The sequence below is a fragment of the Lissotriton helveticus genome, chromosome 4_1 (assembly GCF_964261635.1).
Source record: "Lissotriton helveticus chromosome 4_1, aLisHel1.1, whole genome shotgun sequence".
Lineage (NCBI taxonomy): Eukaryota > Metazoa > Chordata > Amphibia > Caudata > Salamandridae > Lissotriton > Lissotriton helveticus.
The window spans coordinates 856,392,429-856,417,673 of NC_136063.1; positions in this window are offsets into that span (position 1 = coordinate 856,392,429).

Here is a 25,245-nt window from a genome sequence, read left to right on the forward strand (position 1 = left end):
CTTGAAGCCCATGGAGATGTTTCTCAAGTAGCGGACACAGCACACAGCAAAGTCTTTGTCCTTTCCTTGGGAGAGACATCCACTTTAGGGCAACCCCACACAGGACACAGCAAAGGGGCAGTACTTTTCCTCAGTTTCTCCATCTCTTCTGCTTGGCAAAGGTTCCTCTTGAATCCCAGAAGTAATCTAAAAGTCTGGGGTCTAGACCCCACTTTTTATAGCACAAAATCCTTTATTCTCTGGTGGCAGAAAAGTTCTTTGCCCAGCTTTGACCAGTTCTGTACTCTCTGGAGCAGCTGCCCGGCGGGAGGTGGAGACAGCATTGTCCAAGGCAGAACAAGCCCATTCAGGTATGAAGGAAATCTCCTCCCCCTACTCTGAATGCAGTCCAGGTCTACTCAGCCCAGCCCGGACTCACCCTGAAAAGACAGGAAACACCCCAACTCCCCAAGTGGCTGTCTGAACAGAATGCACATCCCCAGGCCCTGCCACTCCAAAACCAGACAGTCAGTACACAAACATAGCAGAGGCACACAGGATGGCTAAGGAAGAAAACACATACTTCATAAAAGTTCTATTTTCAAACACAGAATGTATAAATCATCCTTACTAAAAGATCCATCTTTAAATTCTGAGTTCAGGCATACTAAACTTTATCTTCCCATCTTTTCCAAATGGGAATTTGTATTTATAAGATGTTATAAATAAACTTCCATTCTATTATATGGGACAGATAGCATTTCCATAATATAAAAAAAAACGAAATTGGCAGTACTTCACTATCAGGACATGCCACACACATCAGGGCATATCCTACCTTTCACAAACACTGCATCCTGCCCACAGGGGTACCTTCGGTCTACCTAAGGGGTGACTCACATGTAAGAAAAGGGAAGGTTAGGGCCTGGCAAGTGGGTGTACTTGCCAGGTCAACATGGTACTACTAAGGTTTGCACATACACTACAGTGGCATTTCTGAGTTACAATTACAGGCTGCTCGTGTGGGTGGCACAGTCAGTGCTGCAGGCCCATTAGCTGCATTTGATTTACATAGGGAGCCCATGCACATTCGCCCTCTAAAGCAGTGGCAACGGCCCAAAGCATCTAGACCAGCAAAACGAAGTCCAAAATACAGCAAAATAAGAGGAGGCAAAAATACTGGGAAAAACCCATGCCCAATGATGCCAGGTCTAATACATGTCATGTGGCACTCAAACCGACATGGGTCCGCAACTGCGTCAGATGCATCATATTCTGCCCGGTGGGACAACCAATTCATGTTCGTAATCGGAATCCTGATGGAGATAGCCTTTCCTATCGACACAGTTGGATCACACTCATTCCCGAACGACGCAGTCAGGTCAGATTTGTCTCCGACTGACATGGTGGGAGATTTGTCTGGTATACATCACAATACGATGGTCGTAGACATTGCAGACTAATCAGGCGGAATGATTCCCCAGCAGCGTGTGTCGGGTGGTCTTTCCAAACGACATCATAATAAGGCCCTAAGGGTCTTATTCTCAATATTGCAGGGCTAGGACTACCACAGGACCTCCGCCTCTGCCAGGATCCAGGATCCTGCAGCAGTGGCACAGTGGAAAGTGGCAGGAATATGCTCACATTGCCACTGCCTTTCCACTCCCATGGAAAAGGTGGCAAAGATGCAACAAAGGGGGAACTAACAGGGCACCCTGTTACTTCTGGGCCTCGGGATGCATGCGGAAGGGCACATGTTGTGCCTCCCTGGAATTCCCACCATGCTCCAGCACGGTGTGCCATGCACAACATGGTGCATACCACACTATGCAGCAACATGCTGCAGGCACTGTCACATCGGCTGTCTGCTGTTAAGGGTCTCCTGGTGGGCTGGTGCATCAAATGCTTGGTGGACCTCCGGCCAGCACAGCTATTTTGGTGCTACAGGAGGACCGCCAAACTCGTAATAAGGCTGTAAACTTTAAATCACAAATCAACTCTGTGCCCAAGTGTGCAAGATTTTCTATACAACTGTTAGGAGGAATTTGTCACTTCCTCCAAGACCTCAAAGGCCTTTATCCAATCATTGGTGCCATCTAGAATTATCTTTGGCAACTCACTTCTAATCAACTTATCCAAAGCACACCTTGACTGTTTGAAGGCAATTTCACATGTCTCCGCTCACTTTGTGGCTGAAAGCAACATTTTTATCACAGTTCAGTTATATTAAGAATACTTCAAAGGCTTCCTACTGAAGCAAGATCCTTCGACAAGAAGGCTTTCATTACCCATTAAGTTATATACTCAGCCACTCCTCACTATCTGATTAACAAACTGAAATTGTCCAGAGGACAGTGGTCCCTATGAAGTGCTACAATGCTTCTTCTATAATCCCCAGCAATAAAATAAGACTGCAAGATAGCCCAAACAATCTCCCTTCCAGAAGTACTTGAAACTCCATATTGTCAAAATACACTTACATTCCAGCCCAAGTTATCTTCCTTTTGATAATAATCTCTTTCTCCTTCCTATTTTGTCCTGAGTGGAATCTCTTTCATGTCTCTCATGAATAAATGGTCTTTTTTGACTGATATTACCCCATAATATTTTGTCCCTTCAATGCCCAGATGTCATGTCCCAAACATATTCTCCTAGATTTAAGTGTAAGATCTTTAGTTACATTTCTGCACTCAATTTGTGTAAGGCGTTTACTCCTGACTTTATACACCCCTTGATAAATACACGTTATTCAGACAAAATATAGAATTCAAAATATTGCGTAACATAAATATTGTGTCAAGAATATTCTGACACATAAATATTGTTGTCTTTAATATTGTTGTCTAAAATATCGTTTAGGTGTTTTATTTAATACCGATGTATTTAATAATGATGTAGTTTATATCATTGTTTATAATATAGTTTTGTAAGTGGTAAATAGTGTGTGATATATTGTATTTTAATTTTTCTATTTTTTCATTTATAGGAATTGTTTATAATTGAATTAGTAATTTTTTTTTTTAATTTTATTTGTTCAAATAATATTTATTTAGAATAATTATATTTTTTAGGAGTGGGATGTTTGGTTTATAGGGGATAAGAGTGGGAACTATTATAAAATTAAGGGCCTAATTACGATGTCTGGCGGACCGCAACAGACCGACCATCGGTAGTGGTACGGCCAAAATCTGACATTGCGGTCCACCTACTGCACTATGATGTGACGGGTAGAGGCATCAGGCGGAGGGATCATCTGCGGCACTTTGGACGGGCTCAAGGATCCGGTTGGTGCATCGGAAGCCATCCATAATCCCCTAATGACGCTGGATTTAGGCTCGGCTCTGCCATCGGGATTATGACGACAGTTTCCGACAGTCCTTCCATGTCAGCCTTTCTGACATGGAATGGCTGTCAGAAAGTGTTTTTAGGGGCCCCTAGCAGGCCCCCTTCCCCAGTGGCCCCCGGTTTTTGGGCCTGGGGGCACTATTGACCCCGTAAACATACATTTTACGATGCAAGCTTGTGCTGCAGGCTTTTTCCACCGACCGCACAAGCTTCCATTTTCCATTGTAGAATGGTTGTTTCTGACTGCCCTATGGGTGGTTGGATCCGAATACAGAGGGCGGAACAGCTGACCTATGTTTGGGCTGTTCCAGATCAATAAGGTATCTGCCCAACATTGTAATCAGCACCAAAGTATTATTGTACATTAGTTGATGTTTATTTTCGAAAACATTTTTTTTAAAATATTTTTTTTGTTATTAGCGGGGTGTTCGGTTTAATGAGGATAATTGCTGTGAGGTGTTGGCTAGTGGATAAGGATGTGAACATTCCTAAATAGTATTCAAAATATCATACAAATAGTAAGATACCTGTTTTGTTTATATAGGACCATTTTAAAATAATAATAATAATAGATTCCTATATTTAAAAAAAATCCTTTTTAAAACAATTATCAAGCAGTATGATATATATATTTTTTTTAAGTGAAAGCGCATGCTCAGGAAGATCGTCAATCCAGAAATAAGTTTAATAGTTCCTGTTACACATTTCGACTGAAAAACAGTGAAACGTGAAGCCTTGTATATACCCAGATTAGACACAGATGATGGCCCCATCATAACCAAGTTTCAGTATGTTCCAAATGTGGCAGCCATCTTAAAACATGTTGAGTACATATAAGTTATGTAAAAAGTATATACAAATGTCACAAAAATGTAAATTCACACTAAACGTATATAGCCTAAAAAAATTGAAAATTCTCATAACTGAATAATAAATTGGTAATTCTTGATTCATAAAACAGATATTGCGAAATACCATTAAGATATGCATGGTAATACCTATACAGAGTAGACATAAGCAGTATCACAAGTTGAAAAATATTTGAAAAATATGGGTGAAAATGTGTCCAGAGAGTTATTGGCACCAAATCCATGCAATCTGAAGGGGAAAATAATAATTGGCTCAGAAGTTCCTGCATGTACATGAAACAGTGAGGGACGACATGGAACACATAGTGGGTCAACCTAAAGGAATAAATAATAAATGTATATATATAATTCCATGGATAAACACATAATATTTGATAATGTTATAAAATATTGCGGAGTGTTAAACATATTCAGATATTAAAAATAGTTTAAAAAGTTATATGGATAATAACAATTTTAATATATGATGTTTGATTTTATTAGGATTTTGTTTTTTATAGAATTTGACATAGATGTTTGTTAACTTTGTTGATATGTGGTTGCAATAGTAAATATTACCTTTTTAGTGTGCCATATTTTCTGTTCCTATTTTTGTAGTAGTCGGGGTATTGTCATTTTTTTTCAATGTATTTTCCAACACATTCATTGATATAAGTTATATTGTATTGGAAATGGTGAATGTTGCTGCTTTAGTGAGCAGCACCTTACCTGAGTTAAGTTAGATTGGAGTGGGTATAGTACATTTTGCACCTTTAGTGTCCAACACCTTCCCTGAATTACTTTTTAGTTGAGTATTAATAGTAAATGTTAACCTTTCCGTGCCCAATTGTGACTTTTGGCTCAGCGGGAGCATGCAGTATGCCACCTCAACGCTCTGGATGCACCAAAGCTATGGTCAGGCCACTCACCAAATTAGAAGTTTCCTCCTGTCTAGTGGGCTGGTTTTTGGCATACCCACAGCAGTGTCTCTAGCAATGGGCACCACAATGGGAATGCAAAAAGCAGTTCCTGCCTGGCAGGAACTGGTGTGCATCCACATGGAGTGAGGCACCAGGGGGCCTTTTATGGCCCCCTTTGTTTCCTCTCAGACAAGATGTTCATGGAGGTGGAACTGCCATGAAAACCATGGTGGAGAGGAAACTTGTGATATACTTGGCAGGACCACAGCAGTTCCTCCTAGCATATTGCGGACTCAAGGCAGCTACGCCACCAACAGGCAGTGGCGATTTCCTTGCGGCGGTCCCGTGGTGTTCCAACCACCCAAGTGTTAATAGGGCGATTGGATCACTGGTGTGGTGGTGGCTGGACCACCACCGCCATGTCACCACAAGTCTGGCAGTTCTTGGACCCCTAGACTTATAATCTGGCCCTTAGTGTCCAAAACCTTCCCTGGGAAGTTTCTTTGCAGTGGGAATGGTCAATGTTGCCTCCTTCATGTCTAGCACCTTCCCTGAGTTAAGTTAGATTGGAGTGGGAATCGAAATGATTCCCCTTTAGTGCCCAACATCTAATATGACTTACTTTATATCAGAGTGGGAATGGTAAATTTAACACTTTCAGTGTCCAAAACCTTCCCTAAGATACGTTTTATTGCAGTGGAAATGGTCACTGTTGCCTCTTTAGTGTCCAGCACCTTCCCTGAGTTGTTAAATTGGAGTTGGAATAGTAAATGTTGCCTCTTTAGTGCCCAACACCTCCCCAAGTTATTATATATTGGAGTGGTAATAGTTTATTTAATTCTTTTATTGTCTAAAACCTTTCCTGAGATAAACTCTATCGCAGTGGGGATGATTAATGTTGCCTCTCAATTACAATATCGGGAGGTTGGACCACCGTCAGCTGGTGGTGCGGTCAGGAGACCACTCGACAAGCAGTCGGTGATCTGACCACCATATTACGATATGACCACTGTTGTGGCAGGTTCAAAGTGCTCATTTACATTGTGGCTTGTACTGTGAACCTGGGAAAGGGTCACAGCACAAGCTGCAGTTTGAATGAACACTTTGTGCACATCCATGCATTATCCAAAACCTTCCCTTAGATAAGTTGTTTTGCAGTGGGAGTGGTTAATGTTGCCTCTTTAGTGTCCAGCACCAACCCTGAATTCAGTTAGATTGGAGTTGGTATAGTAAACATTGCCCCTTTAGTGTCCAACACCTTCCCTAACTTATCTTATATTAGAGTAAAACTAGTAAATGTAAACCTTTTAGTGTCCAAAACATTCCCTGAGATAATCTCGATACAGTGGGAATAGTGATTTTTAACTATTTTGGCCTGATTATGAGTTTGAAGGTCCTGCTGCTGTACTGCCGCTGTGACAGTTCCTGTTAGACTGCTACATTGTCGGACTACCACCTGCTGTATTACGATGCATGCAACCCGAACAATCAACCCCATCAACAGCGTGCTTCCCGCATGGTCTGTGGTGGTCTGCAATGTCAGAGATACATACTCCAGTGCTGTCAGGCCCGCTGTTTCCCACCCAGCTGATTGCAAACACACAATTGCATTGGCTGTCCCCTAGTGGTGGTAGACTGCTGTGGTAAGCTCTCAGCAAGGCACCATAACAGTGCCCATTGGATGGATTCAAAAACTACATAGCTGATGGCAATTGGCCAAGTGGACACACCACCTGCAGATCACACTATAAAACACACCCCATCCCGGACCACAATCTTTTGCCTTTAAACTGCAATACAGCAAGACATTATCACCCACTTTAATGTGTAGTTATGATACGCACAAAAAGTCTACATTTTGCAGGGGCCGAATTGTCAGTTATGGTGGATGAAATCATAAGAGTAGAGTTACAATTGTTTGGAACCCAAGTCCAACATACTCCTCTCAGTAGGAATATGGAAATGTGGACCAGTATAGTCAACAAAGTGAATGCTGTAGGTACCACACTGCAAACACAGCAGTAAATTAGGAAGAGGTGGCATTCCCTGGCCTCAAAGCATTACCCAGAGGCCCAGAAGACTGGCGGTCCTCCCACTGCCCCATTAGAACTCTTTCCCTGGGAGAAGAAGGTATACACCATCCTGCTTTCTGAGGTCTTGAGAGGAATAGCTGGGGGATTGGAGTCTTGTAAGTTACACCTCAGTAACTGTCACAACAATGTCCCTGTATGCTCTCATCTCAGCTTTTGCTAATGTGTTCTCTATCTACTTTCTTAACATGAATCAGAATTATTTGATTGTCATTTTCAATGTGTATTGTTGCATATACAATTATATGTATCAATCTCTGTTACGTGTCACGTGTTGCAATGCTGTCTGTGAGTGTATTACTATTAAATTATCATCCCAGGACCCATGATATGTGTCAATATGTAAATCAATGGTCCAGCCCAACTGCAGTTTGGCAACTTTATGTTGCAATAACCATTTGTCACGTGTTGGGAAGTGCAGATAGAAATGACTACAACTACTATGAGACCCTGTTTCTGTATCTCTTACCAAGATGCAATAGTGTTATTTGCCCATGCTCACGTGTCATCATATAAGGAAAGGTAACCCCTAAATAAAATTCAAGGTCCAAGACTGAGGGATAAAAACAATAACTATCAGAGAAAACTCTTGTCAGACCTATATCTCTTTATAAGTGGCCTCCTGTAGGCTCACACTCGAGATGGATCTCCAGCACAGACCTCAACAACAACAAATTATTCAAAATACACTTTATTTTTATTTAATACATATCACTTTTTTCAATGATTTTTTAATTGTACATTATATTCACAATTTATGTAAAAGGGATAAGCAACATAAAACATTACACAGATGCAAAACAACCAATATCTGTATAAAGTTTTATCCTATAGAAAAAGGCAAAATTACATACAAAAGTCAATAACAAACATTATAAAAATGAGCTATAACCCACTCTCAACCATCAAACAATCACTCTCACCAGTCAATACAATCTCAAACACACAAGACACTAGCAAACAAGAAGATGAACGTGCATTGGAAATGCCTATTTTTTATATGAATGTCATACACTCTTTCATAATTATATGGTTTGATTCAATCTAAAGACTATCCACTGATGTGTTGTCTTTAAAGAGTTTCCCATATGGACGGTCACGGTCAACACAAATTTCTGTGGATAGGCATTACAACCACCTTCATCAGGACCATATTGTTTGGAAAATAAAACTCAAGTGTGGACGTGGGTTATCTTATACACTCAGAGATCATTCATCCATCTCAATGTCACTTGGTAGCTTATTAGAGCCGAGCAAAATATCAGGTAGTACAGAGTAAGGTTGCTCTCAATACTTCTGGGAGATACTGTTAGATTCTGCTCCTATTTGTAATGTGCAGAGAGAATTAGTCATCCGTCAGGTTCTCTGTGATTTCCCACTGCCAGTCTAGGTATTACAAAGCAAAACAAAAGGAGATGATGGACGGAGTGTTTCACATTGCAAGCAGTCAACCCCAGTCAACTGATCTGGGTTTAATCCATCATCCTTCTTTAGCTAACTCCGCAACCCCAGTTCAGACAGGGCCATATGCAAATCAGTCTGATATTAAGGCATATTTTCAATAAAGCAAGATATAATTTTGTGATGTCTCGTAGTCCGCAAAGCACAATTCCTCGCCCTTTAATCGTGTGCGCCATGTCTCTCCGACCTGATATAATAGGCAGTGTAGGCCTACAGGAGGCCACTTATAAATCGTTATAGGTCTGACAAGAATTTTCTCTGATACACACTCGCTTGTCAGCATGTTACAACTAATGTTCACCTCTCATAGAGCTACTAATTTTTCAAGTGTGGGGAAGTAAAGATTGAAATGACCACCACTACCATTAGACCCTTTTACTGTAACTCTAACCAAGATCCAATATACAGTGTTGTTTGCCCCAACTCACTTGTCAGCCAAGTTACAACTGTTTTCCACTTCACATGGACTGAGCAATCTACATTCAATGCTCTACAGAGAGACATGTCGGCCTATTTAGCTTGATGTTGTCCTGGTCTCCTCAACTGAAATTACTGATGGCATGAGTGACACCTTGCCAAGTGTGTTCCTCAAATATATGTAAGGATATATGTAAGGCATAAAGGTAACTCATGGCATTAGAAGTGGGAAGTGACCCATTGATTGCACTGCTCACATGTTAACCTAATATTCAATCGAACCACCACACCACAAGCAACAAGTCCAAAGGAACCTCCTGAAATAGCATCCTATCGCTGTGCAAGCTGTCTTGGCTTAGGTTTTGTACACTCAAAGTCTGTGGCATACATTCCCAGGAACAACCCATGTCCACTTTATACATCCAAACAGCATCATATACCGGCTAATGTCACAACTCTGACATGTTCAAATGAAGATGCCCTGGTGAAAGTGCCTACATTAGACCAAACCATTAGCTATGAAACTATACATATAACACAATTCACTTCTAGAGAACACAGTCCAGTACAATACTCTAAGTTAAACAAATCAACACCAACAAAAGTGAGTATTCATCATATCGTTCCTCAACAAACAACTTTCACCAGATTTTGCTAGAGCTATCTTCCTAGTAGAAGAAGTTGTCAATGAGATCTTGACGCAAGTCAGCTACTTCCTCTTCCCCACTATCATCATCTTTTGGCATATCAGGATTCTCACCCGGTGGGTTATCATGGTCTTCATCCTCTGTGACATAAGGGATGTTCCGTCGCAAGGCAATGCTATGAAGCATACAGCAGGCCACAGTGATTTGACACACCTTCCTGGGTGAATAGAGGAGAGCTCATCCAGTCTTGTCCACACATCAGTTTCAGTTTCAGTTTCAGTTTATTTATTTATGATTACGGACCTCTCATGAGATCCACATAAAAAGACATAATATACATTCAGAAAAATCATAAAGAAAATAAAGAAAATACATAATAAAAGATGAATACCGTCAGATATACAGATAAATCAAGGTCTCTAAATTACCACCTAATACAGATTCAAAAACATTTTAAAAAATTGTACAATTTGAAACAAAACATTTCATTAGGGGGATTGTTCATGGCAAAAGTGAAATCAGAGGCAGACAAAATATTCAATTGCAGACAGATGGGTCTTAGCCATTTACGCCTGAACGACATTAAAGCTGGGCAAACAAAAATAACATGCAGCAAGTCTTGAACTTTCATGTGACAGAGTCACAAACAGCCGAGGAACCATACCATCTGGATAAGAGCTATTTCAAAGGCAGTAAATCCTGTCTTACTAAAAACATTAAACGCCTAACACCGTGAGGGATGTTCCAAAGAACATAGGGTTGTGCTTTCCTCACCAAACATGAGTCAATAGCTGGAGTAATGCCCTTTTTCAGAGTACGGAGCTCACTATCCAGTCTAAACCCTAGTTCCCAAGAAGTAGATTTCAAAAGGGTTTTTAACTGATATGGCGATAAAGAAAATAAAACAGCTTTATCTAATTGTAATTCACTCACCGCGTATCTAAACATTTTTAGAATTAAAGAATAATCATTAAAATTTCCCAGCAACTCATTTTTTATTAAATGTCTTAACGTGCCTGGCTCACTCCTTGCTAGGCTGAAAACCCAGCGCACATTCCCCGCTAGACCTTGAACCCAGCTACTACGTAAGCCAAATTCCTGTCTGAGCGCAGCTGTTGAACTAGCTGTGTTGGCAGATAAAACTACGTAAAATTTTTTCTTCAAAGGAGTTAAAAAAACTCCAACTTTTTATATCGATTAACTCTATTCCATAGAGTAAGGAAGCTGAGATTTTTGCTCGATATACATCCAGCAGTATCGAAAAATGCCTTCTGCCTGTCGCCTTATATAAGGACACCAAGCTCTTGCCCTGAACAATAGCTTTCCGGATGTTGTTAGCTATGTGAGCTTTTTCACTTAAGTTACTCATAACAATTTTGCCAAGAAAGGTATAAGATTGCACAGTTTCCAATTTTTGGCCCCCCACAGTCCCAAGAAAATTCGCAAATTTTGCTTTCTTCCTACCAGACATACACATCACTTTACTTTTAGCAATATTTATCAATAGATAATGCTTTCCTGCAAACTTATGTATGGCTTGCACGCGATTGTTCAGCCCTTTAGGCGTAAGGTCAAGGATCAAAATGTCATCAGCATACATGAGGCACACAATTGGGGATCCCCCCAGGATTGGTGCAATACCTGTACTTGCAGAGAGAACCTGGGGTAAATCAGTTATATACAGGGAAAACAGCAGAGGGGCCAATAGGCAACCCTGCTTTAACCCGTTAGCTGTGGGAATAATTCTAGATAGTCCTCTTTCCCCACTCAGCAACACTCTGCACCAAGTATCCGAGTGCAGGGCGCAAACTAATCTAATAAGAAAGGATGGCATCCCTAAATCGAATAACTTTCCCCACAGTAATGTTCTGTCCACTTTATCAAAAGCTGTGGAGAAATCAATAAAGGCGCCATAAACTCGCCCTCCACGAACTTCAACATATTTCTCCGTTATAACCTGGAGTGCGGTCAAATTATCTAAGGTACCGTGCTTCTGTCTAAAACCTGTTTGTTCAAAAGGTAAAATTTCGGCCTTAGACACCCAATCGTTAATTAAATTAAGGAGACATTTTGCAAAGACCTTGCCGATGGCATCTAGTAAAGCGATTTGTCAATAATTTTGAGGAAGGTCTCTGGCCCCTTTTTTAAATAGCGGAACCAAGATGCTCCCTTTCCAAGATGAGGGGACGGAACCGCTAAAAAAGCAAAATTTAAACACTGGATGAAGAATTTTGCTCCATAATTTTTTGTTTTAGGACAGAAATGGGAACGTCGTCCGGACCCATTGCGCCAGAAGAGCGCATACCCTTGATGGCTAATTCGATGTCTTTTTCGGACGGAGGGTCATATGGAATGATGTCCTCAAAAATGGTGACATTAACCTGTTGCAGGTCATTACTACTGTATAAATGCTCAATATAGTGAACCCAAATCTGCTCATCAATGGCAATTGGCATGGGACAAGATCTAGTGCCACAACCTTTGCCAATTAGTGACCAGAATAACCTGGCTTGACCCTTATAAGAGGATTCCCGGAGTTTGATCCATAGGGAGTCCTCCTTGTCTCTTTTCAATCTAGCCTTCAACCTTGATCTCCTTCTTTTTAACAGTGCTAGTTTGTGGAACCTTTCCTGATTAAATGATAAGTATTGACCCCTGATCAATTTATTTATTTCAATATTTAATTTCCGAAGTGATTCGGGGAATACTATTGATTTTTTAATGGAAGGGACTTTCCTTGATATTGAGGTTACTAATTCTAAGAAATCTGCAAAACCTAGGAGTTCCCTCCCATCCCATTGGGACAAATTCTCAATGGTAGAGATTAAAGTACTCAGCAAACACTCGAAAGCCCGAGAATTCCAGTAACATTTCCCTGAACTGGCTCCAAAATTCACCAAATCAGTGTCTATGTGCCAGGAATCCGACGGGGGAGACCTGAGAGCAGCTGTAACGATCAACACCTTATGGTCACTTAGATCAGAATTAATAACCAAAACATCCTTCATAAAAGAAAAAAATGAACAATCTGCAACTACATAATCAATGATTGAATCACCATATTTTGATTTATGTGTGAAAGCTGCAGGGGTATCAGAGGGAAGTCTACCATTTATTATTAGACAATCCACCTTAGAAAGACCTTCCAAAATTAGTTTACCTCTTTTATTGGATTTAATATTCATTTGGAACAGAGCTTGAGGAATATGGAGGGATTCTTCCCTAGGCTTATTTCTGAACAGATCAAGGCCACAATTGGAAATCTTACAGTTGAGGTCCCCTAGTAACAGTATATATGGAGGGGGAGAAACATCCATAACTTTAGATATGAAGGAAAAGAGTAACTTTAAGCCAACATTAAAACGAGTATCAGGGGGAATGTAGGTATTTATTAAGATAAGCAATTTATTTGGACAATCTTTAAACAGATTTTTCAAAGTTAGTGCCTGGAACAGTTTATTAGGCTCTAGATAGTAATAGAAATTCCAATTAATTTTATTAGAAAGTAAGCAAGCTATTCCACCCTTCGCGTGACCTCTCCTAGAGGGAATTGCGCTGACATAAAAAACCAAATACTCTTTTTCCAACATTAATTTTCCATCCACCCAGGTTTCCTGAAGACAAATTATATCAGCTTCTAAAGAAAGTAAGAATGACAATTTTTCCTGGCTATTCTTAAAACCTGCAATATTCCAAGAGATTATTTTCAAATCAGTGTTAAAGATTTGGATGCGGTTTAAGAGGTGGGGTAGATTTACTAGAAAGAACGCCAGGCAACCAACTCCATTTAGAATTGTCATCCGTCAAAACTTGTTTAGGAGGAGGGGGATTTTTATAGAGAACTTGGCGTTCATTTTTAGTTACCCATATTTTTTAATCCTCAGTTTTAGCTGAGGACCAATCTGTGGAATTCGAATTGACACCATAGATTGTTGGCAAGTTAGTGGATAATTTGTCATTCCGTTCCTCAGCGAAGAATGGAGAAACATCTATCCCTCTAATTTGCAATTCCTCTGCCCAGTGTAAGATATGGTTCAAGACTAATTTAGAATGAGATTTGACCCTTGTAATTTTCCCCAGAGTGGAATTCAACAGAAGTACCAAATCCAAATCCGAGGTTTGAATTAGTTTTAAGCTTTCAAACTCACGGAAACATTTAAGAAGAGCCAATCTGTTTAAGATAAGGTCAGTATCAAAAAGAGGAATAAAATCTAAGAAAATGGTATCTACATTTTCTTTCTCCTGAATGGACACACAAGCGGCAGGCACAATTAAAGGAGAATCCTGAAATGGCCTAGCCAAGGGGGTAAGAGTAGAAGGTTGAACTTTTACTGGTAATAACGAATCAATAGATCGAAATTGGTTTGTAGATCCTGCGGAATCAGTAATAATAATCGCTTGATCCTCAGTAGGTGGACTAATTATGTCATCGGGTAGATTAAGAGACAACTCATTCAGGCAAGATTTTTCTAACTAGGCCTCTAAATTATTTTCAAAAATGAGTTTCCTCTGCCTTTTTTTAGAGAACCTTCGAACAGGTTTCCTTTTTTTTAATCTATTCTTTTTATGCTTAATAGCAACTGCCATTTCATCATTAGTTGGGAGATCAATGCGAGCCTCTTCATCTTTTTTTATATGTGTGGTAAATATAGGAAATACGGAAAGGTTCTATCTCTTCATCAAGCATAGCGATACAATTGCCTCCAGCAGATGATACGATATCAGCGATGGGATCCATCGGAATGGTCGGAAGCTTATTTACATTCCGACCTTCGGGAATGGAAAGTTGATCCATTTGGGCTGAGTCTAAAGTCGCTATTTCATTTGATAGCCTCTTAACTTTGCTCGAGTGTACCAATAAGTTGTCGGGCTCGAGATGACACCCGGGAATGGACCCACCTTGGTTATGTAAAAGCACTCTTAGGATTTGGGTTACCATATCCAAGACGCAATCAGAACCTCCAACAAATTTTTCCAATAAGCGTAAAATTGATGATAACAAAAATTCCAAAGAAAACAAGGATTTCGAGATTAGATTATCACTAACACTCGGAGGGCTCACAGGAATATTATTCAAATTAGTGCCAGAGCACGAGGTGAGGTTTAGCTGAGCTAGAGTAAAATCTGATTTATTAGAGGGGGTACTGTTAAGAGGGTGGAGGTTGGAAATTAAAGGGGCTTCATTAGGATTTATATTAGCCATGGTGTTGGCAAGAATGGATTCCGAATGCCTCTTTTGGGACACTAAATCAATATCGGGTAAAGTAAAGTCTCCCACCGGAATTACAGGGGTGGAGGATAAGTCAGGAGAGACCGTAGATTTCTCCGTAGTTGGATGTGTTGGTTTAAGCATTATAGGATCAGGTAATTTTAAGATGACATTAGAGGCATTTAAGTTAATACAACCAGAAGCCACAGGAGGGAGTTCCATTTGCCTCTGCGAATCTAACAGAGCAAGAGGCGGACCCTCCACTATTTCGGAGGAGTAATTCCCAAGATGGAACGAGACAGGAACTTCGATCAGGTTGATATTATCCTTAACAGGAGAAAAAACTGCCTCAGACACTTTACCCTCTAAAGTATCAGAGTTTGAGGCATCCAACACAACTTTATACTTTCCCCTTTCGCATAAACTGAATAGTTGACCTTGCCCTTTCAGTTGCAGAGAGGAATTAATTTTATTCCGCAGGGGATTCGATTTAGTTTTAGAGCCAGACCTCCCCACTAATACTCGACCGGAGCGGAGTTTTTTTGCTGTCATAATTATTTGGATTTATAGAAACACAGTTTAAAAAGATATATAATAACACTCTTAAGCAAAAATAACAAACAGTTTCAAAAGTAGCAAAAGAAAATACGACAAAAGTCAAGGGGACAGGGCCCAGCCCAGCCTCCTTCAGCCTCTGACGGCCGCAGACGGTCCCGCCCTTGTCCCGGGCTTCTCCCGGCACGCTCCCGCGCGCTCCCGCGCAGCGGAGGTGGGAGATTCTAGTTATAGAAGGGATGATTGGAGGGGCGGAGCGAGCAGGGAGAGCGGGCCAGGTGACAGGTGTTAGAACTAGCAAGGGCTCCTGGGAACTGGAGTCCTGGTCTCGCCGCTCACAGCCCTGCTCCGCAACGCGCACCCACAGCAGCCACGGAAAGTACCCCGCTCTTTAGGATCAGAGTCCTGGGGTTAAAGTTCACAACGATGCGGGACCCGCGGAGCGGGTTCCGCGAGGAGTAGGCTGAGGCGTAGAGGCACGAGAGCGCTGAACAGCAGCCAGATATTCCTGCAGGTACTCAAGGATTTTTAGCAAAGTCCAAATGCCAGCTGGATACGAGAGATTCTTAAGGCTGTTTGGTGGGGTGGAGCGAGCAGGGAGAGCGGGCCAGGTGACAGGTGTTAGAACTAGCAAGGGCTCCTGGGAACTGGAGTCCTGGTCTCGCCGCTCGCAGCCCTGCTCCGCAACGCACACCCACAGCAGCCACGGAAAGTACCCCGCTCTTTAGGATCAGAGTCCTGGGGTTAAAGTTCACAACGATGAGGGACCCGCGGAGCGGGTTCCGTGAGGAGTAGGCTGAGGCGTAGAGGCACGAGAGCTCTGAACAGCAGCCAGATATTCCTGCAGGTACTCAAGGATTTTCAGCAAAGTCTAAACGCCAGCTGGATACGAGAGATTCTTAAGGCTGTTTGGTGGGGCGGACGAGCAGGGAGAGCGGGCCAGGTGACAGGTGTTAGAACTAGCAAGGGCTCCTGGGAACTGGAGTCCTGGTCTCGCCGCTCGCAGCCCTGCTCCGCAACGCGCACCCACAGCAGCCACGGAAAGTACCCCGCTCTTTAGGATCAGAGTCCTGGGGTTAAAGTTCACAACGATGCGGGACCCGCGAAGCGGGTTCCGCGAGGAGTAGGCTGAGGCGTAGAGGCACGAGAGCGCTGAACAGCAGCCAGATATTCCTGCAGGTACTCAAGGATTTTCAGCAAAGTCCCTATCAAAGGCTTCTCTCCGACCGCTACTGTGGAAACCGCCCTGTCCGGAGTGCACTGTCCCACAGTCCACACATCTGAATCTGGCCTTCAGGAGCCCAAAAGCCACTGACCACTGTGTTCTTCAACGGGCCTCATTGAAGCAGACTTCCCCTGTCGTAGTTGGATTACTCACTGGTGCCTACAACCATGCCCGGTTGGGATATGCTGAGTCTCCTAGATGGAAGACAGAATTAAGTGCAACAATAAGTTACACACCTTCTGATTATAGTACCTGACATTACTCACACAAAGTAAGAACAGATTTACCTTACCAACAGGCCAGGCCCTATCGGGTAGTATTTGTCACTCCAGCTTGGGTATTCTTATCGTTCACCAGTACCAAGGAATCATGGGCTGAACCTGTGAATCAGGTAGATGTGTTTGATCCGGTAAGCAGACAGCTTGCACATTGATTGAATGGAGTGCTTCCTGTTACGGTAAACTATTTCCCTGTTTTGATTTGAAATTGGGATTTGTATAGCGCTCGAATGACCAAGGGCGACCTGAGGTGGTACTGAGACAATACGGTGCCATCAATGGCTCCAACAACACGTGGGATGTGAACAAATCTATAGAAATCCCCCTTCACAGTGGTTAAATCTTCACATCTGGGGAACCTGATGTAGCTGTCCGTGTGTCTCATCAGTGCTAAAAGCATGTTTTGTAGCCCACCAGTGAACATTATTTGTGACATACCACCAGATATAGCACAGCACATTGAAAGGAACTGTGGTCAAAAAATGCAATACTGACATACATTTCACAATTGGTGGGGTACATGTACAATAATTAATTTGAGGAAGGAGATCAAGCTCCAACTGATGACATAAATACTGTAGTGTTTGCCTTTTCAAACAAAACTTCTTGATGACATGCCTTTCTTCCATCGTCTGAAGGTCTGCAAATGGGTGGTAACTAGAGACTGCCGTTTCCTGCCTCTCTTAGGGTGGCTATGTGAGGAGTGAAAACAATTTTAAACATTCATTACTGTCCAAAGTAATATATATGAAGAGAAAGCCAAAAGTCATGTGACAAAACATAAGTGCTTCATAAAGCATTACACATAATTAACATAGTCATTGGCTATTGTTCAACATCCACCAAGGCTCAGTAATGCACTACACAGTTGGAAATGGACTATTTCAAATGTGTTTGATGTTTGATGTTTGGTGGTTTTTATATAGCGCTCTGTCACTCCAGGGAGCATCCTGGCGCTTTGTCTTCATTGCTGACAAGTCGTACGGTGTTTCGACTGCATTAGGGTTACTTGAGTATAATTAGACCAGAGTTTTGCATTTTGATTCTGAGAGTCCGTAGATCCAGGTTTTTAAGGATTTTTTAAAAGTCTGTTCTGATGATATTAGACGGAGGTCTGTGGGGAGTGTGTTCCAGGCCTTGGCCCCAAGAACTGCCAGTGATTTACCCCCCTTGGTGGCAAGTTTAAACTTGGGGACAGTCATCAGATTGGCTGTGGCTGATCTGAGTTCTCTCGAGGGATGATACCTATGAAATCTGCTATTTAGGTATTTTGGGCCCCGTTTGTGAAAACACCTAAATGTGATCACAATGATTTTAAATAAAATCCGCTTCTGAATAGGAAGCCAATGCAGCTTGTTCAGGGCGGCTGATGCTGATGATCTTCTAGGCAACCTTAGGACCAGTCTCGCTGCCGCATTTTGAATAGTCTGTAGTTTGTGTAGGGTAGATTTTGTTACCCCTGCATACAGACTATTACAGTAATCAATTTTAGATGTTATTAAAGCAACTGCTACTGTTCGGCGGGCGGGCAATGGTAGATAGTCAAAAAATTTGCGTAGTCCTTTCATGATGTTAAAGCAGACAGCTGCTATTTCTTTGGATTGTTGCTTGAAAGAGAGCAGATTGTCAAATTTTATACCCAGGTTTCTAGTGGCATTGATGGTATCGGGAGGAGCTTCCGCATCGGGTGGCCAACAGGTGAGTGGGGAAAATAAATAATTTTTCCCAAATGGAAGGATCTCTGTCTTTGCAGAGTTACATTTCAGATGATTTTCGTGCATCCATTTAAAGGTCGCCGTCAGACACTCTTTTAGGTCTCGTTCTGCTTAGCTGTATCTTCGTCCTGAGTCAGGACCAGTTGGGTGTCATCGGCGTATGCGACCGTATTCACGTTGAAGGACATGTGAACATGTTAGTCCTCATTTGTACTGGTGGTGATGCACTTAACAGCCACCAATAATGTAGTTCCAAGAGCTAAAATGGCAGATGCCTGACCTTGCATATAGTACATTTGGGATGACTTCCTCTGGCGAACGTCAACAGTCATGGTTCAATGGCTGTGTCTGTCTATGCTGATGTTTGTGTGTATGTGGTGTATATGTATCGCACGGTTTGAAAAGTAAGTCACTTGCCTCCTGAGTCTGCTGCTATCAAAATCTCCTCCACTCTAACTGTTGTTTGCCACCTCTGGGAGCAATGATGCCAACTAAGCAGGTGAGAGGGCCTGTCCCTCCTCTCCTCATTTAAGCCACATATATTAATAGATGCAACATTCCAAACCCCCGTATGATTTTGCGCCATAAGCCTAACACAGATGCCCCATAATCATAAAAGATACCAATTCTTTGTCTCCCATACATCACTACTATTTTTGTGAGAGAAACTACACCACTGGTTATTACTTCTAAAAAGCTATATGAATTTATCTTAATCCATCGTATCATTTGCCTGAAAGCCCCCTACATCTACCACCCTCCCTTTCCACCAATAACTAGCAGCCAGGCTCAACCATGAGCCTGTGTGAGGACATCTGAATCCTGCCACCTCTTTTCCCCCTCCAGTTACTACACCTTGATATACCCCATTCTATGTTAAACCTGATATCAAACATAAGCCACTCCATTATTTGAATTTGATCTATGTGTTCAAACTTTAGTACCCATAGTCCCTGTTGTAATGTCATCCAGCACCTTCTCGGCTTGGACCTCTGAGTAAAAGCTGAAGTTCTGACCGTTATATATCAATTTGAACCGGGCAGGATTTTGTAGAAATACCAAGACTACTGCCGCTGAAACTGGGTCATTAGTTGCCTAAGCCGCCATCTCCGTTCCACCGTAGCATGGGCAAAGTCAGGTTTGGTGAAAAAGGAGAATCCTTCAAACTGTCTTTTGGCATTGGGTCTAGCTAGATCGTAAATGGCCTGTCGAAGTAAAAAATTGCCAAAATAGATCAGTATGACTTGGGGTAATTCTTTTCTTCGGATACATGTCTTGATGGAGTTAACGGGAATAGGTGATCCCTTTGAACTTCTTTATCCCAATCCCAGGAGGACAGTTCAGGTAGGGAATCCTTCAGCATATTTAAAAATAAATTCCTCATATTATTACCCTCAAGGTGCTCAGGTACCCCTAGCAGCCTCGGATTGTTACGAAGCTGCTGGTTCACATAGTCCTCCAGCTTCCACATGACATCCTTGAGAGCCTTATCCTGAGAAATGGATTGTGCCTGCAGGGTTTCCACAGTGTTTTCAAGCACTTCTGTATGTGACTCTACCATATTCATCCGTTCCGCAATGTCAGAGCAGATTTTCTCCACTTTCCGAAGAGAGCTTTGCAATTTCTTGGTAGCTAGCCTTGCCTGTCGATTATCAGCTTTGACATCATCATGGAAGACTCTTAGAGATTGAAGAATCTGAGCTAATGATGGTTTGGTCGAATTCTCTCTCTTAGTATGATGCGGGCCCTCAACAACATCAGCCATTGTCTGTTTCCTATCTCCATTTGACCCCTCGGGGACAGTATTAAAGTCACTAAGTAATCCCAACCGAGCTCTTCCACCAATTCTTGCTCCTCAGGGGCCTTCTGTCTCGACTTTCTTCCTGATATCGGTTTAGATTTTTTTCCAGCAGTGGTGACTTTTTCTGCTGGGCTACTATTACTCGAGGATGAGCCAGCGTCTTCATCACTGCTAATAGGTAGACTGGTATCCAACACCTCTGATTCTTCCGTCAGAGAGAAGAACTTTACTCCTGGCACATTGGGGGCCTGACAGCTTAGTTCCTAAGCCCCTTTTACATCTGCCCTCCGGGGGGAGGTTGCTTTGCTTGTCGTGTCAGTTATTCCCTTATTTTGCTAATTCTTTGCCTAACCTAGTATATCTGTATTCAGCACTGGGGCCCATCCAACCTTCATTGGTGCTTCTCCATCTAGGTTGATATATGGGGTATTCACCGGTACCTCTGCCATAGCACTCCCCGATTTACTCAGTACGGGTGTCACATTTCCTCTATCGGGATCCCCTGCCAGAACTATGGATGTTACCATCTGCACTGCCTCCAGGGTTGAGTTATTTATTGCACTGTCTGCTTCATCCTTATTACTGCCATTACCCATTGACTTTCAGTCTTAGGGTCACCTATGGGTGACAATATACTTGAAATAGCAGGTTGTGTTTTCCCACTTTCACTGAGCAGCTTTGTTTGCTGAATGTTTGACTTCACTGGAGGCTCATTATTCTCTTGCTCAGTTTTTCCTTGTTTCCTTGTTCCACCCAAAAAACCGTAGTCAATGCCCTCATAACATCGCGGCTTGACTACGGAAACATACTTTACCTTGGCTCCAACAAAGCTGTAGTTCAGCGGCTGCAGCTTGTTCAAAACTCAGCTATCAGATTACTGTGCAATATTCCCAAAACTGCTGGAGTCTCGAGCTACCGCCGTGAGCTTCATTGGCTCAGGTTGGAAAACAGCATTAGATTTAAGGCCCTGAACTACATGTTCCGAATCAAAGCAGGAACTGCATCCAAATATCTTTTGGCCCTTGCCCATCCCTACATTCCCAAACGCAACCTCCGGTCACAATCAGCTGCCAACTTCTGTGTACCAAGGTTCAAACTGGCAAGAATGGGAGGCAGATCCTTTGCCCACTTAGGACCATCCCTTTGGAACGCACTTCCACCCTACATTCGCAAAGAGGAAAATCATGCCAGGTTCAGAAAGAACATCAAAACCTGGTTGTTCGAACAATAATATCTTGAGCTACCTGAAATCCCCTGTGTTATTTATGCTGTGTTCTCGGCGCCGGGAATCCCTTTTTGGGTAGCTGTTGCGCCTTACAAGCTTAAAAAATAAAATAAATAAAATAAATAAATACATTGTTTTTCACCCTTATGGTCTCGCAAATCTCCTTTCTTAGTGTCAATTTTGGGATCTGACCCCTCTTGCCATAATGAGGCAGCGGAGAAAGTTACTCACTGCTTCCCCTTTCTCTGTACTTCCATTGTAGCCCATTCTTCCAGTGCTTCTTTCGGGGACGCGTTGCTGTCTCCAAGCAACTACTGCATGATGTGAGCACGCCCAGCCCCGGCCAACGGGGTCAGGAAAAGCCATGCCATATCCTCTCATTGACCCTCACAGGATCCCCCACAGATGTGCGCCCTATGCCCGATCCAAACAGGAGGCAATCGAGGCCACTCAAGGACACCACAAATCCTGTTAATGCCAGCAAATCCTCCACGCATACCCGTGACCGCAACACAGGACAAAACTTCCATCAAGGAGGAGAGAGGTAAGCGATGGTCTCTAGTCAGGTGCCATCTTTCCCCAGCTTCCCGTCTCTCCAGAGGAGCTGAAGAACCTGGTTGGAGATGCCCTTCCCCTGTATAGTTAGCTCTATGGCGCACCAGTGGTATAGGAACCTATATCAAATAAATTGTTTACTCTGTTCAACTTCATCCTTTCCATTCCCATGGGCTACAAAGTGCCTTTCAGTCCAAGAGTGAAATCAGAATTTGCATTGTGAAATGTTGTGGTCCCTACATAGGACAATCCTGTAATGGATTATGGGGCACTGTACTTTGTGGACTTAACAGCACTATTGTGATGTTCAAGAAGCCTTATATCCTACATGTGTTGCATGCACACATCTATGCATGTATACTTTTCATGGTACCTATGATAAATATGCAGATCAGATCAAGGTAAATGTGCAAATACATGTATGGCCTTTACAGCTTCATCAGATACTGTATACAGTAAGGAGCAGTTGAGGACAGTGTTACCTATGTGTACAGTCCCACATATCACTCAGCACACATCAGGCTTCACCAAAACGTTCTCTGGGAGCCAGGCATACCTCACAGACCCCTTCAGAGTGCCACACAACCTTGAGGTCACATATTTGATGGCCATAATTGTTTTTATGTATTGTTCTGGTGAAAAAATGGTGTTCAATTGGGCCAGTATGCTCAGCCTGCAGAGACCAAGGCCTGACAATGCGTTGTGCCATTATGGGCCATTTTCCAGGTTGGGACAGAGTTACTGTGGCAATGTATCTGTTGCACAGAATAAGCTCCCTGTAGACCTGAAGATCCTCGTATGTTCCCAAAATGAGTTTTGTGAACCAATAGTAACCCTGATTGGTTTTACATGAAATACATTTAGAATGCTGACTGAGGTATCCCCTGTCCTTATACTTCTTTCCATTTACCAACATTGTAAATGTGTGTCAGGTCCCTTACTCCCACAGGTCGGTTGTCACTTTTCCATAAGTCATGCTTGCACTGTACAGGGCTATTGCACATGTGACACATTAACAGTGTAAATAGTTGGTTACTTCTGAAGAGATTTTGATACATGAATCACCAGCTGTGTTACATTCAATCCAATCATACAAGACATCCAAAGTATTGCATCACTGTAACAGTGCCACATACGGCAAAAGGTGTGCCCTGTGATTGCACTACATACCACACAAACTCAATCAGACATAGTACGATATCTGATTAAGAATTCCACATGTCCACACATTCCCAGAGAGGAATCTCTCAGTGACACACATGCCAGCCCTTTCATTGTGACCCTAGTCTTAGGACAAAGGCTATGCTATGGTACTGGGCTCTCTGGACCGTATTCATCAAGTTAATTGATCTGGCCGTAAAAGGTGTTTGTACAATCAGGCACAAGTAGTTTACCTGTCAGAAGGTCACACTGGTGTGTTGTGTGTCATAGTACCTCACATCACAGTACATGTAGGATGGCCCAGGGCTTCATGATGTTAGTGGGCTGCCTTAGTCAGTATAGGTTATGACCAGGGTTGATGAAAGTCAGCAGATTACCAAAGTGTATATTAGGGCTTAGCATGTGATATTTACACGGATCACTGAAATAATATCGACTGCCAAAATATCGACTACCCAAAATATCGAGGAAAAAATATCTACAGCCAAAATATCGAGTTTGTATGTAGAAACAGGTAAGTACAAAAATATCGAGTACAAAATATCGTTTACAAAAATATAGATGTAAAAAATATCGACTTTATTAAAAACAGTGTTAAATTAAATTAAAATTTAAATTTATTTACTAAAATATACTTACAAAGACTTAAATTAAATTATAATAATTAAATATTTAATTAAAGATATAAAAAAAATTAACAATCATATTTATTAAAACATATGTATATATTAACATATTATAATTAAATAATATCCTATTTTATTTATGTACAATAGCAAAATGTAAAATATACTATTCCCACTCCAGTGGGTGCAACAGTAGGGAAAGCGTTGGATAGCGTAGGGGTAAAAAATTACTATTCCCACTCCAGTGGGTGCAACAGTAAGGAAAGCGTTGGATAGCGTAGGGGTAAAAATTACTAATCCCACTCCAGTGGGTGCAACAGTAGGGAAAGCGTTGGATAGCGTAGGGGTAAAAATTACTATTCCCACTCCAGTGGGTGCAACAGTAGGGAAAGCGTTGGATAGCGTAGGGGTTAAAATTACTATTCCCACTCCAGTGGGTGCAACAGTAGGGAAAGCGTTGGATAGCATAGCGGTTAAAATTACTATTCCCACTCCAGTGAGTGCAACAGTAGGGAAAGAGTTGGATAGCGTAGGGGTAAAAATTACTATTCCCACTCCAGTGGGTGCAACAGTAGGGAAAGTGTTGGATAGCGTAGGGGTAAAAATTACTATTCCCACTCCAGTGGGTGCAACAGTAGGGAAAGCGTTGGATAGCGTAGGGGATAAAAATTACTATTCCCACTCCAGTGGGTGCAACAGTAGGGAAAGTGTTGGATAGCGTAGGGGTAAAAATTACTATTCCCACTCCAAAGAATGCAACAGTAGGGAAAGCGTTGGTTAGCGTAGGGGTTAAAATTACTATTCCCACTCCAAAGAGTGCAGCAGTAGGGAAAGCATTGGATAACGTAGAGGTAAAATTTACTATTCCCACTCCAGTGGGTGCAACAGTAGGGAAAGCGTTGGATAGCGTAGGGGTTAAAATTACTATTCCCACTCCAGTGAGTGCAACAGTAGGGAAAGAGTTGGATAGCGTAGGGGAAAAAATTACTATTCCCACTCCAGTGGGTGCAACAGTAGGGAAAGCATTGGATAGCGTAGGGGTAAAAATTACTATTCCCACTCCAGTGGGTGCAACAGTATAGAAAGCGTTGGATAGCATAGGGGTAAAAATTACTATTCCCTCTCCAGTGGGGGCAACAGTAGGGAAAGCGTTGGATAGCGTAGGGGTAAAAAGTACTATTCCCACTC